This window comes from Doryrhamphus excisus, chromosome 5 (assembly GCF_030265055.1).
Source record: "Doryrhamphus excisus isolate RoL2022-K1 chromosome 5, RoL_Dexc_1.0, whole genome shotgun sequence".
Classification (NCBI taxonomy): domain Eukaryota; kingdom Metazoa; phylum Chordata; class Actinopteri; order Syngnathiformes; family Syngnathidae; genus Doryrhamphus; species Doryrhamphus excisus.
The window spans coordinates 11,270,292-11,285,835 of NC_080470.1; the positions used below are offsets into that span (position 1 = coordinate 11,270,292).

The following is a 15,544-nucleotide window of genomic DNA, read 5'->3' on the forward strand; positions in this document are numbered from 1 at the left end:
GAGGAAGTAGTACAAACATAGAATCAAAAAACTGGAAGGGTAGTTTTTTTTCACTCTGCAACCATGGCGGACTCGATGCAGTGCAAGTTAAGATAATGTAATGTAAGGCAGTGCTTATCAAATAGTAGGGTGGAACCCCCTGCGGAGGCAGGGAGTACTTGCAATGTTAATGCAGACTTGCCAGCATGTAAAAATGTCTTGTACTTAACATCTTTGACTCTTTAAAGGGTTTCAAAAGGCGTGGTAAAACTGGCCATTTGTGATGTCACAGAGGGGCAGACTTCCTTATATGGTTCATGGCTAGTAAGCACTTTGGCTGTGTGACGAATCACAGCAGAGTGAGCATGCCCTGATGCGGGGCATAGGTGGAATAAATTCAAACAGGCCATTGTGGCAGGAAGCACAAATCAAAGGAAATACAGCCGGAATAGGTGCAGATTCTCGAAAATCTCAAAAGTTTTCTGTGCAGGTAATTGTGTGGAGCTGCTCTATAGGAGACCACAACTCAATACAAAGGGTTGAAAAATGAGCACAATAGGTCCCCTTTAATACACTTAGTGCTTCACTGCTTTCCATTGTTGCATTTTCCTGCTTTTAGTTCTGAGTTCAGTCTGTTAAGGACAGATAGATACATTTATACTGTTAGTTTCTCAATAGTATTTTAAATTGGAGGGCGTGAAAACATCTATCTCCGGGGGGGGCATGACAGAAGAAAACAGAACTGACATGAGAAAACTGAAATGTTGACACTATAACAAAATAAAAATGAATATGAAAAATATAGTAATAAGAAAAAGTGGGCCCTGTGAAATGTCGCCTGCATTGGCAGGTCTAAAACAGCAATGAAGAGACGACTTGTTTGCTTTGCTTTCAAAACAAAACAGCCTGAAGATAAAGGTATCAATTTTGTTGTCATTTCTGCTTGTCTCTGTGGACATATTACATGGACCTTTTGCGGAACAGATTCAAGCACGTCTAATAGTTTATCCAAACAAATAGGATGGTGTCCCGTGTGGGTTTTGCATACGAATTGGCCATTTGCCTTGCTTGTATATTTGCAGTGTCATACATTGCTGTGCCAGTCTGTCTTCACGTAGCAGACAGGGATTGTTGATGAGTCCGCCTAAATAAATAGCACACGAGGCAAGACGAATTCTTGTAAAGCAGCAGTGGCAATGATTCACATGTGTGAATCACCTCCGCCCCACCCACCTCGCGACCCCCCACACCTCCATGAACTGCTATTCATTAGCACTCAGACTGTGTCTGTCTTACCAACCCCTTTTCACTTGGGAGATTATGGAATAAGTTTTAATGGAACAATCCATCCCCATCTCCCTTTGTCCATTACAATGATCATATCACCTCGGGGTTTACTGTCCATTTGATTAAGTCATTGAGTCTTGAAGCAATTCAGGCAAAATGGAGCGCACTGCTTTGCTGCAACCAGCAGAGGCGCTGTTGATTCCGTCCTGGACTAGTTTATGGTCCAAAGAAGAACATCCATGCAATAACATCCTGTTTTACAAACATAACAATAATAATAATAACACATAACAATTATGTGATATATTGAAAGAAAATTAGTGAGATAGTCATTCATTCATTCATTTTCTACCGCTTTTTCCTCACGAGGGTCGCGGGGGTGCTGGAGCTTATCCCAGCTGTCTTTGGGCGAGAGGCGGGGTACACCCTGGGCTGGTCGCTAGCCAATCACAGGGCATATATAGACAAACAACCATTCACACTCACATTCATACCTATGGGGACAATTTGGAGTCGCCAATTAACCTAGCATGTTTTTGGAATGTGGGAGGAAACCGGAGTACCTGGAGAAAACCCATGCACACACTGGGAGAACATGCAAACTCTATACAGAGATGCCCAAGTGAAGATTCGAACCCAGATCCCGATCTCCTTACTGTGACAAGATGAATGAACACATTGAAAATTAGCCTTTGTCTTCCCTTGTTCCAGCTAATTTGGTACATTTGGCCACATGCTTTCAGTTCTGTGTCACACAAAATAGCAGTTAAAGAAAACCCACGCATGCACGGGGAGAACATGCAAACTCCACACAGAGATGGCCGAGGGTGGAATCGAACCCTGGTCCTCCTAGTGAGGTCTGCGTGCTAACCACTCGACCGCCGTGCCGCCCCTAGTGAGATAGTCACTTAATAAAAAAAAATATACACTTAATAGATTAAGTGTACATTTTAAAACTGACTATTGGCTAAAAAGGAACCTTAAAATCACCTTCATTTAGACAAAAACATATTTAACTTGCTAAAGGAGACTTTGGCTTTGAGATCGAGTTCACTGGTGGAGCCCAAGCAGGACTTCCACAAGTAAGTGGGTTCCAAGTCAGTGTACAGCTTGTAGAGCAGTAGACTTGCTGGACACAGCCATTATTGTCGAAATAACTGTGGATAGTGAATAGCAAGATTTACCTACAGCCAACACAATGTTGATAGTGTTGTGGTCTTGGAGCTGTATGAGTGCTGCCTGCACTGGGAAGCTGCAGTTCAATGTGTAGAAACATGAATTGAAATCTATTGTGATATTGTGATGCAGCAATTGTGTCGCATGGTAGTTTTCCAACATAACAAGCCCAAACAAACCTCCAATATGAAAAGCGCTTGTGTTAGTTTAGCGCACAACCTGCCAAAATTCATTGCGCCCCCCCGCTATTCTTCCTCCCTCCATCCCGTCCTGCCTTGCTGGCCTCACGCATCGCCTTGTGCCCTGGACCCTGACATTTCAGCTTTGCCCTCATATTTGCCCTGTCCCTTCTCATTATGAGGCGGCGTCCATTGCTGGCACAATGGTTCTTTCAGCAAGCCTTGCTTGCTCGCCTCATGTCATGATCTAGCCTCAGTGTGTGTGTGTGTGTGTGCGTGTGTGTGCGAGTGCTTCCCCCTTATTTTTAATCACAGCTTGTACAGTTGGCAGTCTAAACACTTTGTCACTTTCTGTGCATCTTAAGCGGATCTCTGATCCGCTCCCACACGACTGTTGATCTTTAAAATTCCCCTTCATTAGAGACGTGTTGAGGTTATTCAGCAAATTGGCCTCAAAACAAACAGAAAAACAAAAGCACGCTTGTCTCTCCACACAAAGGTAATTGAGGCGGTGGAAATGGGGAAATAATGTGACAAAACAAAGGTAGGACACCATGTGTCATCCGTCTCTTAAATTGCTTTGTGTGCCGTTTTAACACTCACCTCAGTCACACATTTTGTCATCTTCACTTTTCCTCAAAGTCTTCAGATAATAGGCGTGCAGTCGGAGTCTATTGCTGTCTCTCAAGGTAGGTTCGGTTCTAGAATATGTCCCATAGGGCTAATTACTGAACCGCAGGTATAGTGTAAAAGTCAAGTGTCAAGGGTGTACAAGCCTTACCTTTTGAAGGTCACCACCTCAGTGAAAGGTCACTGTACCCCCTAAAGGTGCAATTATTTATTTACTTCGAGAGTGAAGCTCTGTGACACAAATACCTATTAACCTGAATGTAAGACCACTACAAACAGGAAGAAAAGCTGTGTCTTTAAATGACAAATCATATTTTCTTCTCTTCTTCTTCTTGTGTTTGGATCAATACATGCTGCTATGATGTCATATGCCATCTACATATAAACATGGCTATATGGCGCCATTACAGGGTATGACAACATGACTGTCTTATATGCGGTTCAGTATGGTAATAAAAAGCAAATTGTTTAAGGGTACCTCCGACTGTATTAATTACTAACTCACCACTAGCAGTAAATATGCGTGGTTAATAGGGGTGTATGAGTGGATCTATGAGATTGGGTATTATGAGACAAGATTTGAACATTACTTTTAAGAAAAGTACTATGATAAATATTTAAAAAAGGCAATACATTCTAATCTACTAATTGAATGTCTATGATGTTACTCTTCTGCACTCTTCTGTGTGTGTGCTACCAGCCTCACCTCCACCTACTGAGACAAGACTGTATTTCTGACAAACAAGCTCACTCCATTCATGCTCTTGTTCTTTGGAAAAAAACGCATTAAGGTGCTGAAACCAGTGCATGGAGTCAACTCTCTCTCTGCCTGTTTAAAGGAGAGAGACAAGGAAACAAACATTCATCCATCCATTTTCTGTACCGCTTATCTTCACTAGGGTCACGGACATGCTGGAGCCTATCCCAGCTGTCTTCGGTCGAAAGGCGGGGAACACCCTGGACTGGTCGGTGTGATCCTTGTCTTTATGATATTTGTGGTAATTCGGCATTAAATAGAAGCATAATGCCTGAATTGGACATCCATCCATTTTCTATAACGTTTATTCTCACGAGGGTTGCGGGCATGCTGGAGCCTATCCCAGCTGTCTTTGGTCGAAAGGCGGGGTACACCCTGGACTGATCGCCAGTCAATCACAGGGCACATATAGACAAACAACCATTCACACTCACATTCATACCTATGCCATACCTATACCATGCACAGGGAGAACTCCACACAAAGATGCCCAAGTGGAGAATCGAACCCAAACTAAGTTGGATGTACCTTCCAAGTTCATGGCTGTCATCCTTCAAATTAAGCTTTTATAACATCACCCGTCATCTTTATAACACCCTTGGTCTTTGATTTATACAGGACACATGATAAATAAATAAATAGTGTAACATTACTTTTAATAATACGGCAAGTACAAGTTGTACAAGCGCCACATACAAGTCTGAACTGTAATAAACAAAGTATGTGAGCTGTCTTGGACCACAAAAGTAGACCCATCTAATACGATTTAATACAAGCCAGCGCGATGACATTTAAAGTCAGGCGGGGAAAAAGTACTTACCGTCTTTAAAGTTAAGAAGAGGTGTCTTGACTTCTGGTGAAGTTTAGACAGATCATAGCGTTTCTGTGCTTCTTTTTCTTCATCGTCTTAAAAAAAAAAATGCTGTAAACAGCGTGGCGTGATAATGAGATGCACTTCCAGAAGATTAAGGTCTTTTCACTTGTCATCTGTCACACTGTGGCTTTGACTCAGGCATTTAAAAGGTGTCATGCCTCTCAAACATCCCCCCCTAAAAAAACAAAAAAACAAGGCGTATATCTGCATAGCGCAGAGAGCCCTCAGCGAATTATCACTACACACACATAGAGAAGACTGTTTGACTTTCAGCACACTTTTTGTTTCCTTACAAACACATCATCTGCAGATGGCATCAGGAGAGGCTTTTACTTCACCACTTTAAGTCTCAATGCAATTTACACTGGGAATGGAAACACTCCAGTGGCAGACAGTTTAACATGGGGTGAGTCTTTTTAAATGTTTCTTTATTAAACACCCTACAGGCGAGACGAAGGTATAAACATAACATCACCGCATTGCGATCCATTGAGGACGCTCTCCATATATCTATATTTATATTTATATATCTCATATCTCAAGACATTATTCCTGTCTCGGGTTTCTAAAAGGATCTGTTGGCCACCCAGTAGAGTTATTAAGAGGAAGTACTTATCAGTTTAAAAGGGCTAACAATGGATGATTTGTAGCCTTTTATTGATGCACTGACAACCGGCAGAGTTGTAGTCATTAGCTCATGCCTGACTCAAACAGTCTCGCCTGAAGTCTGGACATATGTTATCTTTATGGCATCCTGTCTGAGAGGTAGTCATTTCATATTAGTGGTGTAGCGGTTCGGTATGTCGCTTGGTTTTAAGATTCGGTTAATTTTTGGTGTAGTAAAGGAACAAAATGCAAATAAAAACTAGCTAGCTTTAGTGTGCTCTTGAAATGACAAATGTAAACTGATGCAATTATGTGCAACGATGCAGAACAGTGCAACAGTAACGTAATGTAAACATTTAGTAGATATTTAATTGATGAAATTTATTCATTTTCACATTAGAGTATAATGTTGGCTGTGTCTCGCTCCATCGCAGTTCGAATATCAATTCTTCACTCTATTGTGTTTTTAAAATAAATAATGGTTTTGTGGTTTACTGTGGCTTGTTATTAGTCATTATTGATCACTAGACATCTAGTAACGTCTAGTAATGTGATGTTACATTGATGACCATCACCTTAGATTACATCACCTTTACAGTGCATGGAGTCAACCATGGCATGTGTAAGGTACATAAAAGATAAGGTAACATGGTTAAAAAAAAACTAAATATGGTTAGAGCATTTAAGAGTTGTAATAGTTAATGTCATATATATAAAATTCATTTGTAAAAGAAAAAAAGACACCCTACTATTTTATATGTTTGTTTCTAAAATAACCAAATCTCCATTGTTGGTGTTTGGGTGTAATACCGCAAGGTCCACTAGGAGGTGCTAGCAGCGATGGTGGTATAGAGTAGGTGACAAAACGACAGACGAAGAATAAATCCTGAGGGTGAATATCCGTCAAGTCATCGTGGATAGTCTTCCTTATTCTGTACCACAGGTTAGTACAAAGTAGAGATAATTTATATTTTAACGGCTGTAAAGAGTTTAGAAAGTTGCTAGAGTAAACAGCTGACTGCCAAATGTTTGTTACAAAATGTGTTGTAGAGCATTTGAACATAAGCGGAATGGCTAATGCTAGCCAGCTTTAATGTACAGTTAATAGCATGAAGCAGGCTAACTGAAAAATGTGAAATGTGTCTGGAAGCAAATTGGTAATTGTTGATGTAATCATCTTATAATATCTGAAGTGTTGTTATTTTTGAGAGGAAGAATAAATCCTGAGGGTGAATATCTGTCAAGTCATCGTGGATTGTCTTCCTCATTCTGTACCACAGGATTTTCAAGACATACAACCCCTCCAGGTGGTTGAGGGGCAACACATGTTTGGCATGAGTGAAAAAAGTTTTTGGCTTCTTACTTAGTCTTTCTTCCCCAATTCGTTTGAACCCCTTTCTTAAGTTTACAATAAATTGGAGACTAACTAGGTAGCTTGGTAGCATGCTACTGTATGTATAAATGTCTCTTGGGTCCCTGCAATTCTCTTGGAGCCTGCATATTACAATCTGTGATTGTAAATAAAGAATAATAGGAGCATAAAGGTGACTACAGGGGTGTTATTTCATGTCTACAGAGCAAATCATATTGAATAATCCTGTGCTCTATGGCAATATTCCATGTATTACTACTTGGCAGAAATTCACTTATCACGGTCTGGAACTAATTAACCGCGATAAACAAGGGATGACCGTAATAAAGTTCCTTGTTCCCACCCTCTATTGAACACTGCTTTCCTTTGTCCGTTTGCGTGTTTCACCTGGAAAGCAAAAGTGTTCCCAAACGGGAGACTTTCATGACATAAGAGTTTTGCTTGGCACGAACATTAGCTGACTCGCACTAGCCAGTCCAGCAAGTCTTGGCTGCACTGTTATTCTTTACAGATAAACTTTATGACAAGGCAGTTACACTTCCTGTGCCTGACTCGATGTGTTCCGCACCAAAAAAACCTGATCAGGAATACATGTGCCGCTACACCCGTATTTATTATTGTGGTTGTAGTTAGCTGTGTTGCAGAGCTGCACTGCCGCACTGTGAGCGCTGTGTCTCAGGCTTTGAGAGAGTCTTTTCACCCCACAGTATGACACAGAGAAGGAAAACTGAAGTCATCCTGGGCAGGTCAGATTCTGCTCTGTGGAATTCCTCTTGGTTGGAGGTTGTGTTGTGTTTGGCCGCCGCTCAGGAGCTAAAGTGTCGGGACAGATGCCAAAGAAATAACACAGAGCTAAAGGAGTGCAACAGCACTGGACTGTTATCATCCTATTCCGATCAAGCACAGTACAACCCCATACATTTTTGGGCGGTTCCGGGACTTCGTGTACGTGTAGCATTTTTTGGACAATTTCCTTCATTCCTAACTGAATTTTTCCTTAGTGAATTGTCAGTCTTAAGGCATATGCAGGTGCATGCTTTTCAATACATGGAAACTGAAAACCAGGTGCCCTGAACACATCCCTCTGTAGTGATCATGATAATGGATCCATTTATTTCAAACATGCTTAACAGGTTACTAGTAGATGAAACAAAAGATGGAGTAGATGGAAGCAGAGCTTATTCATTGGTGACCAGTCTAGGGTGTACCCAGCCTCTTGCCCAAAGACAGCTGGGATAGGCTCCAGCATACCCACGACCCTAGTGCAGATAAGCGGCATCGAACATGGATGGATGAAAAGCACGATATTGTAGTATTTGTAAAATACTGCAGTGTTCAGCACCAAGACACAACAACATTGTAATCCACTCTGTGTGTTTTATATTTGTTCTTTTTAGGAACCCCGGTTGACCAGGTAGTATAAAAACTACCTGATTAGTACCTGATAGTACAAATGTACAGTTGTCCCTTGGATATTGCTTTTAATTGGTTTTACACCCAACTGCGATAGGTGAATTTCTGCGAGGTAGGAAAACAGAATATTTTTGTAGTTAGAGCACACAATACCTGTTTATGACCTTCAGTTTTTAACATCATTAGAACCTTGTACACATGAAATAAGTCTTCAATAAGAAATATAATCACCTTTATACTAATATTACCTAATATAGTATACATGATAAGTGATAATAAGACATAAATACTGACCGTTAGCAATGGAAAAGGGCCCTGTTGTTGTAGCATCTCGAACAAGATATGGAAAGACGTCAGCTTATCATCCATCACCATGTTTGTCACTTGGATGATAGACAGCTCAGGCTAGTCTAACATGACACAAGAGACGGCTGCCACTGTAAACATAGCAATCTACCAATTTAACTAGTTAGCCTGCTTTTATTTATTCTAAACTTAAGAATAGGTTTGAAAATGAGTGGGGAAGAACATCAAAGTAAGAAGCCAAAATCTTACCACTTCCACACGTTTTTTCCATTATATCATGTCGGACTGCAAGGAGACATGGCTGCCAGTTAAGGTAATATAATCCAACGTCATGCCTCTTCAGCGTACAATGACCAGAACACTACATATGGCACATTTTTCAATATTTTTTTCACAAATAGTCCATGATTAACCACAAAAGAGTAACAACCACAAGTAGAGCCCCGCATGTTCAGTGTTGTAAAGTGCTAATGTGAGGTAAGTGAGGGCAGCTACCACAAAGTGGAGACTGTGGAGTAAAACACTGCAACGTCTAGAGAACAAGAACATCCAATCATCTCAGAGAAATTGAATTTGTCTCACAGCTGTTATATGTTTGATGTTGACAGGAGTCCTCAACCTCCGTCTCCTTCCCATCAAAACAGGGACCCACTGCCTGAGAAGATCTAATTGAAAGTATCTTGTGAGAGGATGTAGGGTCGTTCCTGATCGATAATTGAGGGGAAAAAAAAGGGTCAGAGTTGTTGTTTACACAGCAAATCCTCCATTTCCCTCATGCCATGTCAAACAGGAAGAACATTCTCTCTCGATTTACGGTCGCCAACTTGTCATGGAGGATGTTGGTGTTATTTGTCACTTGCTAACTACTCGGTGCGACATACATTTCCATATACATTGCGGATAACATTAATATTAGCATTTAAATTGAGTGAAGGTGTGAGACGATTGTGTTAAAGAACTCCACCTTCAACCTTTCCCCCTACTCCCTCTTCTCAAAAGATTCATGGAACCTGATATGATAAAGAGCTGCGATGATTGATTTCCACGCTGCCAATGCCTGTGTTCCCTGAATGACTCCTGCCTCCTCTGTTGTGTTCGCAAAGCTCATTGGAAATACCTTAATGCCTCTGGCAATCGTCTGCGTTTCGCTGGTGGTGCTTTGGCACCGGCAGAAGTTAGGATTTCAGGCAGCCTCGGAAATGACTGCAAAGAATGTCTTCTAAAAGCAGGATTTCAGAGAAAGTCAGGGCATGGAGATTTTATTTTTATGTTTTTGTTACTTTCTCCACTCGGCTATTCTGAAATGCAGCAGAGCTCTGCACCGGAGATTACAGAGAATATCTATGATTCCCCTCCCTCCTTAATCCCTCTCAGGTTCAGGAGGAGAAAGTTGTCTCTTTGTGTGTGTGCATAAAAACAATGTAGCATCTGGGGGAATATGCTACATAGCCTTTATTGGACCTATTCCTCATTAGGGTCACGGGTATGCTGGAGCCTATCCCAGCTATCTTTGGGGCGAGAGGCCAATCACAGAGCACATATAGACAAACAACCATTCACACTCACATTCATACCTATGGACAATTTGGAGTCTCCAATTAACCTAGCATGTTTTTGGAATGTGGGAGGAAACCAGAGTACCCGGAGAAAACCCACACACGCATGGGGAGAACATGCAAACACTACAAAGAGATGGCCAAGCGGAGATTCGAACCCAGTTCTTCCTGGTTACACTGTTGGTATGGTGTAATACTACTGGATATATGGTTATACACCCACATTTTTGTGCATGACAACGTCAGGATAAATACAAGTAAAGTCGGGCTCCAAAAAGTTTCTTGATGTAGACCCACTCCTCCTCTTTCTTCCCACTCATCCCTTGTTGCAAACTTTAGAGTAGAGCTGCAGGCGGAACCAGCAGACAAGCCTTTGATCTTCATGATGATGGTTACCAACTCTTTCCTCCTCGTCTGCTCCAGTCTCACCCTCACTCCCCCACTCCGACAGCCATACCGCATCCTCCACAGACATGGAAGCCTAATCACGGTCTAGCGAAGCAATCAGACTTTGCCTCCATCCTTCTCGTCGTCATTTATGCTCCGGGTAGTCCATCATCTCACTCCTCTGTCTCCTCCCTCTTCCTCCTCATGCCATGACTTCAGAGTGAAGTAAACACAAGATGTCACACTCTTCATCCCCCCTCATCGCTCGTCTTAGACGGAATGAGGCGCCCCTTTGACACTTTCAGAAATGGTCATTGTGTGCTGGACGCGTACTAGGCAGGTTGTCTTGAGTGATAAACACAAGGTTCTCATGGAGCAGAACATGCATTTGAATAGAACTTTGAATCAGGCAGATTTTTTTAATGAGCAGAAGCATTACAAAAACAAGTGCAACCTTTCAAACTGTCTGGCTCTGAGGGCTGTTTTCCCTATGAACTGCTTGTAGCCAATCTACAGCATTTACTGTACTGCTCAACTGTAACTAAGAAAGACGACTCCAACAAGTCGTATGCCGACACTTGGTCAGTGGCCTCACACATTGCCACTTGGCAAGAGCCACTGAGCAGCTGTTCGATATGTGATTGCAGACCGGTCTTGACTGGCTGGATGTGGGAGACCGGTGTCCAGTTACAAAGTCCAGTCTTGACCTGCCTGACCTACCCGAATGTTCTGCAACCACACTTGGATCTTATGTTTAACACACACTGCACCTGTGGCCTTGGTAGTCTTTGATAAGTTGGGTTTTTAGCATGCTCTTCCCTATTATGCCATTGGCGCATTAGACTGGCAAAACCAAATCCAATCGGACTATAAGGTCCTATTTGTAGTCCTGGTAAATTGGATTTAATTGATGCACCAGTCAGAAATACACAAGCTTACCCCATTGATTTCCAAGCTGAAGGTTGATGAAGGCTCCATCTTGTGGTCCTCAAGTTATTTTGAATTAAAAAAAATACATTAGAGACATACATGAAATCATTGTAAATATATGAATTTTAGAATTCCAGGATGAAAGATTTTCAGAAATCAAATTAACAATTGTCACCTCATATCCAGATAAGCCACACATTCCAAGATAAGCCATGATCTGTAGGTAGCAACCATGGTGGAAAGTCAAATGTTTTTGCCATGGTGTGAAATGTTATTTTAGCTAAGGGATTAGCTGACCTTGTTGAAGTGGCTTAGGAATATTAAACTCCAGAGTCTCCACTTTGCTGCCTGCCCTTGGATAAAATGTGTCAACTTAAACACGAGAGTCCATTGGTCTCCTCCAGTGTTTTTTTTAACCTTGTCTAGTTCAGCAAGTCAAAATCTGCAGTGGAAAATAGACATAAATGTGCTTGTTTTGTAAATGTCTTTCTGCATGTTTAAATAGAAGCTTGTCTGAATGTTCAATGTGGAGACAGAGCTTAATCTAACCAGCTGTGTATTGTAAATATTGATCCACTAAGTGATACATGGCAGGCAGCAGTGCTATAATGTGTGTTGGTACATTGTCTTTTTACCCATTCCCTTCAATAAAACAGGTTAGTGCTGTCAGGATTCAAGTGGGATAACAAGGGATTATTGGGTAGGACCATGTCTTTTCCTCTTAGGTCCCTCTTGCTCTCTTACTGATTGTTCCTTCTTTCTCGTCTATATTCCGTGGGAGTGTTGTTTAGACCTTGCAAAGCCCTCCATTAGGGGAAGGTGCGTAGGAGGAAAAAGATGGGCTATGTTTTTCCCTCCCCCCCCCTTCATTGAGGATCAACAGGTTAAAGATGAGCAGGCTTTAGCTCCTCGCTGCAGAGAATTACAGTATCAGTATAAATGATGGATCAATGAATGATGGAATTTTTTTCTTTATGGAAGCTGATGACAATGCAGCAATCAACATATTCCATGGTAGAGTTTGTGGCCCGTAAGACCAAACTTGCAATGAGTACAGAGATATCATTTTCTATTCCAGTTGTCCTCATTAAGGTCATGCATGAGCTGGAGCCTATCCCAGCTGGCTTCAGGCTTCAGGGGAGAGGAGTGGTACACCGTGAATCAGTCGCCAACCAATCACAGGGCACATGCCAAACAACCATTCACACTCACAATTAGGGACAATTTAGACTTGTTAACGCTGTCTGCCCCAAATCTATGAAGCACTAATTTTTGGTACTTTACTTACCTTGTGGAAGAGTACACAAGTGCCTAAACAGTAGTTTGAGAAAGTGACCTGGTTTTGGGACTTTCCAGTCACAGCCAGCACAGGTGCAATGAGAGGTACGCTAGTTAATGTGACAGTAAGAGGCAGGGTCCGCGAGGCGAGCACTGAGATGCTAATGTGGGCCACTGAAGAGCCGGGCTATGAGCTGGAAGTCGTACATCGTATCGGACCAAAGTGACATGTAGGCTGCAAGCGGCAGATAGGTGTTCATTAGTCAAGAAACAAATTCTCTCAAACTTTTTCCCCCCTTACCTTCCCATTCGTTTTCACCAACACGCAATTTAAAGTTGAAGTCGGGAAAGGAGGTTATGGATAAACTCTCTTGAGAGGAGACTGCTGAAGTTCTTTCTTTCTTTTCTATATGCCACCTCTTCACCTCTACACTGGGTCTATCTTTCTATCAGTCTAACTAGTCTCCTGCTGACATTTCCTTACTGCATCATACAAAGGCAGACTGTTTTATTCTGTCAAAAATGTCATCCACAGTTGAGTTTATGCATATGGCAATGAAACTGTTGCAAGTGCATTTGCTATCTTCTTCCGAATGGTATCTGACTTATCATAGAAAAGTCAGATTGTACACCCAAAATTGACCTTCCTGGCAAGCGAAACTGCACAGATCAGCGTCTTCAGTGTAATGTGTCCAACAAGTCATCAGAAGTAACAAACGTGCAGCAAATGCACTTCTTTGAGTTTGTTTTAGCCACAGGACAAATATCACCGGGTGCTAATTTGAGCACCTGGACAGAATGGGTTCCAAGCATGTAGAAACAATTTAATACAGATGACTTGGTTAATAACATTAGCTTCAGTATCCACTTTACTGCATGTTGCCCTCAATCTCCTCTTGCATAACATATTGAAAAAGTGGCATCAGGGTTTTTTGTCGAAATATCTTGGTTTTAATACTAGAATGATCTTTGAAAAGTCAAAGTGGTTGTGTAAAAGACGGAATGTTAAGTCGACGCTTCAAGGGCCACGCTGGTCAGTGGCTAGCGTGTTACAGTTCTACAGTTCTAAAGCGATTCATTCATGCATTAGAAGTATAGCTGCAGCAGTTAATTGATGAATCGATGATTAATCCATGATTTAATTATTCAACAACTGTTTTGGTAACTAAAAATGCACTGTAAATAATCCATGAAATCAGACTTATCTTTGTCTTTCAGGCAAAACAAGATAGTCACACACATCAGCTTTGACTTTGGTAAAGTCAAGGAAAAAGTAACGATTGCTGCTAAGTGGTGGAAATTAAGTGTTTTTTGAAAAAATAAATAATTGACCAATTAATCAATTATAACAATGATCGTTAATTGCAGCCCTAAGTAGAAGATTGGACACATTTTCCTAATAAAATACTTGGGTAATATTCTGGTAGATGGGCAGCCAAGCATGAGGAGTACACGCTAACCTCATGTGTTATCTTAACTTCATACTGTGCTTTACCTCTGGATGTGCACTATTATAGTCACAGTACTGGCTTTGCAGCAGAAGCCCATTTTCTGGTAGCCCTCAGTCTCCTCTTGGATAAAACTTGGTCTTGTTACCGATAACGTTCAGTGGAAAATAAGAATAAACAGTTGCATTTATGGAAAAAAAAAATCCTCATTTTAATCTATAGTGACATTTAGAAAAGTCAAAGATTGTGGCAGCAAAACGATACACGCCGTTCAAAGTCCACCTGATACTGCTCTCCACGTTTGAAAACGAGGATCAAACACGTGTTTCCTATTGCAAAATGTGCTGCTTTTATTTAGCCGGATGTCTGCTTCGCACAGACTGTTGTTTAGAGTAAACTATTATGTCATCTGGTCCCCTCATTCGATGTTAAAGACACCTGCACAAATGCAATTAGATGGTGCTTAGGTTTGATTACCATCCACGGTTTCATCATATGTTTATTATTATGGTTGCACTGCTGCATATTGCACCACAATAATAAACACGCTGTTAAATGAATACCTCTGACGGTATCAATCAAATCATCATTTTAGTATATTATGTCATGCTTGTATTTGTCTGTGCTGCAATCTTCTGGAAAATACTTAAGTGTAACTATAACAGATGTGTTGCTTCCTCACAAAACAGCACACACTTTTTTTTTTTCCATTTTCACTTTTTCGTGCAATGACTAAACTTTCCTAAGTGAATTATCTTTCCACTGACAAGGTTACAAAACAATAAGAAGCTCACGTTTCCTAGCAGGGACTTTGATGCCATAGCCTTACAGCAATGTTGGTAATGTGATGCACAAAGGAACAACGGTTTGCGTGGCGGGGTCGCCCATCCAAACAGGGTGGGCGTATCTCGAGGCCTCAGGACTTGTGCTTCCATTGTGTCCAATGTCAGTCCATCACACAAAAGAGCTGACGCGGGTTTGGAAGGAGTAACTTGAGCCCTTGTACTTTTTTACTAGCCGGTGTTGTTTACCTTAGAACAAAGTAAGCCGGCTAGTAACGCAATATGCCCTCCAATAATTCCCAGACATGCGGGGGTCACACACACCAACGACAACGGCACAGCCGCATGGATGGAGGATGAGAAATTTGATAGGCTAACTGCACTTTGACACCAACACACAAATGCACCAGAGTGTGAAAAGTCATGCGAGAGTGAGTGTGTGTTCAGTATCGATTAGTATTTGATCTCTGCCAGTCGCTGTTCTCCTGTAACTCCCTGCAGGCTCTCCATTGACCTTCACTGACTGTCTGTGCACACACACTCTCTCTCACATACACGCGCACACAAACACAATCATAATTTTG

General features: G+C 41.6%; 1 protein-coding gene across 11 annotated transcripts in view; it reads left to right on the forward strand.

Annotated features, from left to right (window-relative positions):
• Nucleotides 1-15,544, forward strand: part of sema6bb (sema domain, transmembrane domain (TM), and cytoplasmic domain, (semaphorin) 6Bb) — a 151,470-nt gene that overhangs the window by 32,820 nt on the left and 103,106 nt on the right. For 2 of the 11 annotated variants that reach the window (XM_058074291.1, XM_058074296.1), the window contains exon 1: nt 2,126-5,288. The exons of 8 other annotated variants lie outside the window; for them this stretch is intronic. The gene's annotated coding sequence lies outside the window, so the exon portion shown is untranslated. Of the gene's footprint in view, nt 1-2,125; nt 5,289-6,226; nt 6,432-15,544 lie in introns of those variants that run through there. One more of the 11 variants, XM_058074292.1, reaches the window with a different exon arrangement.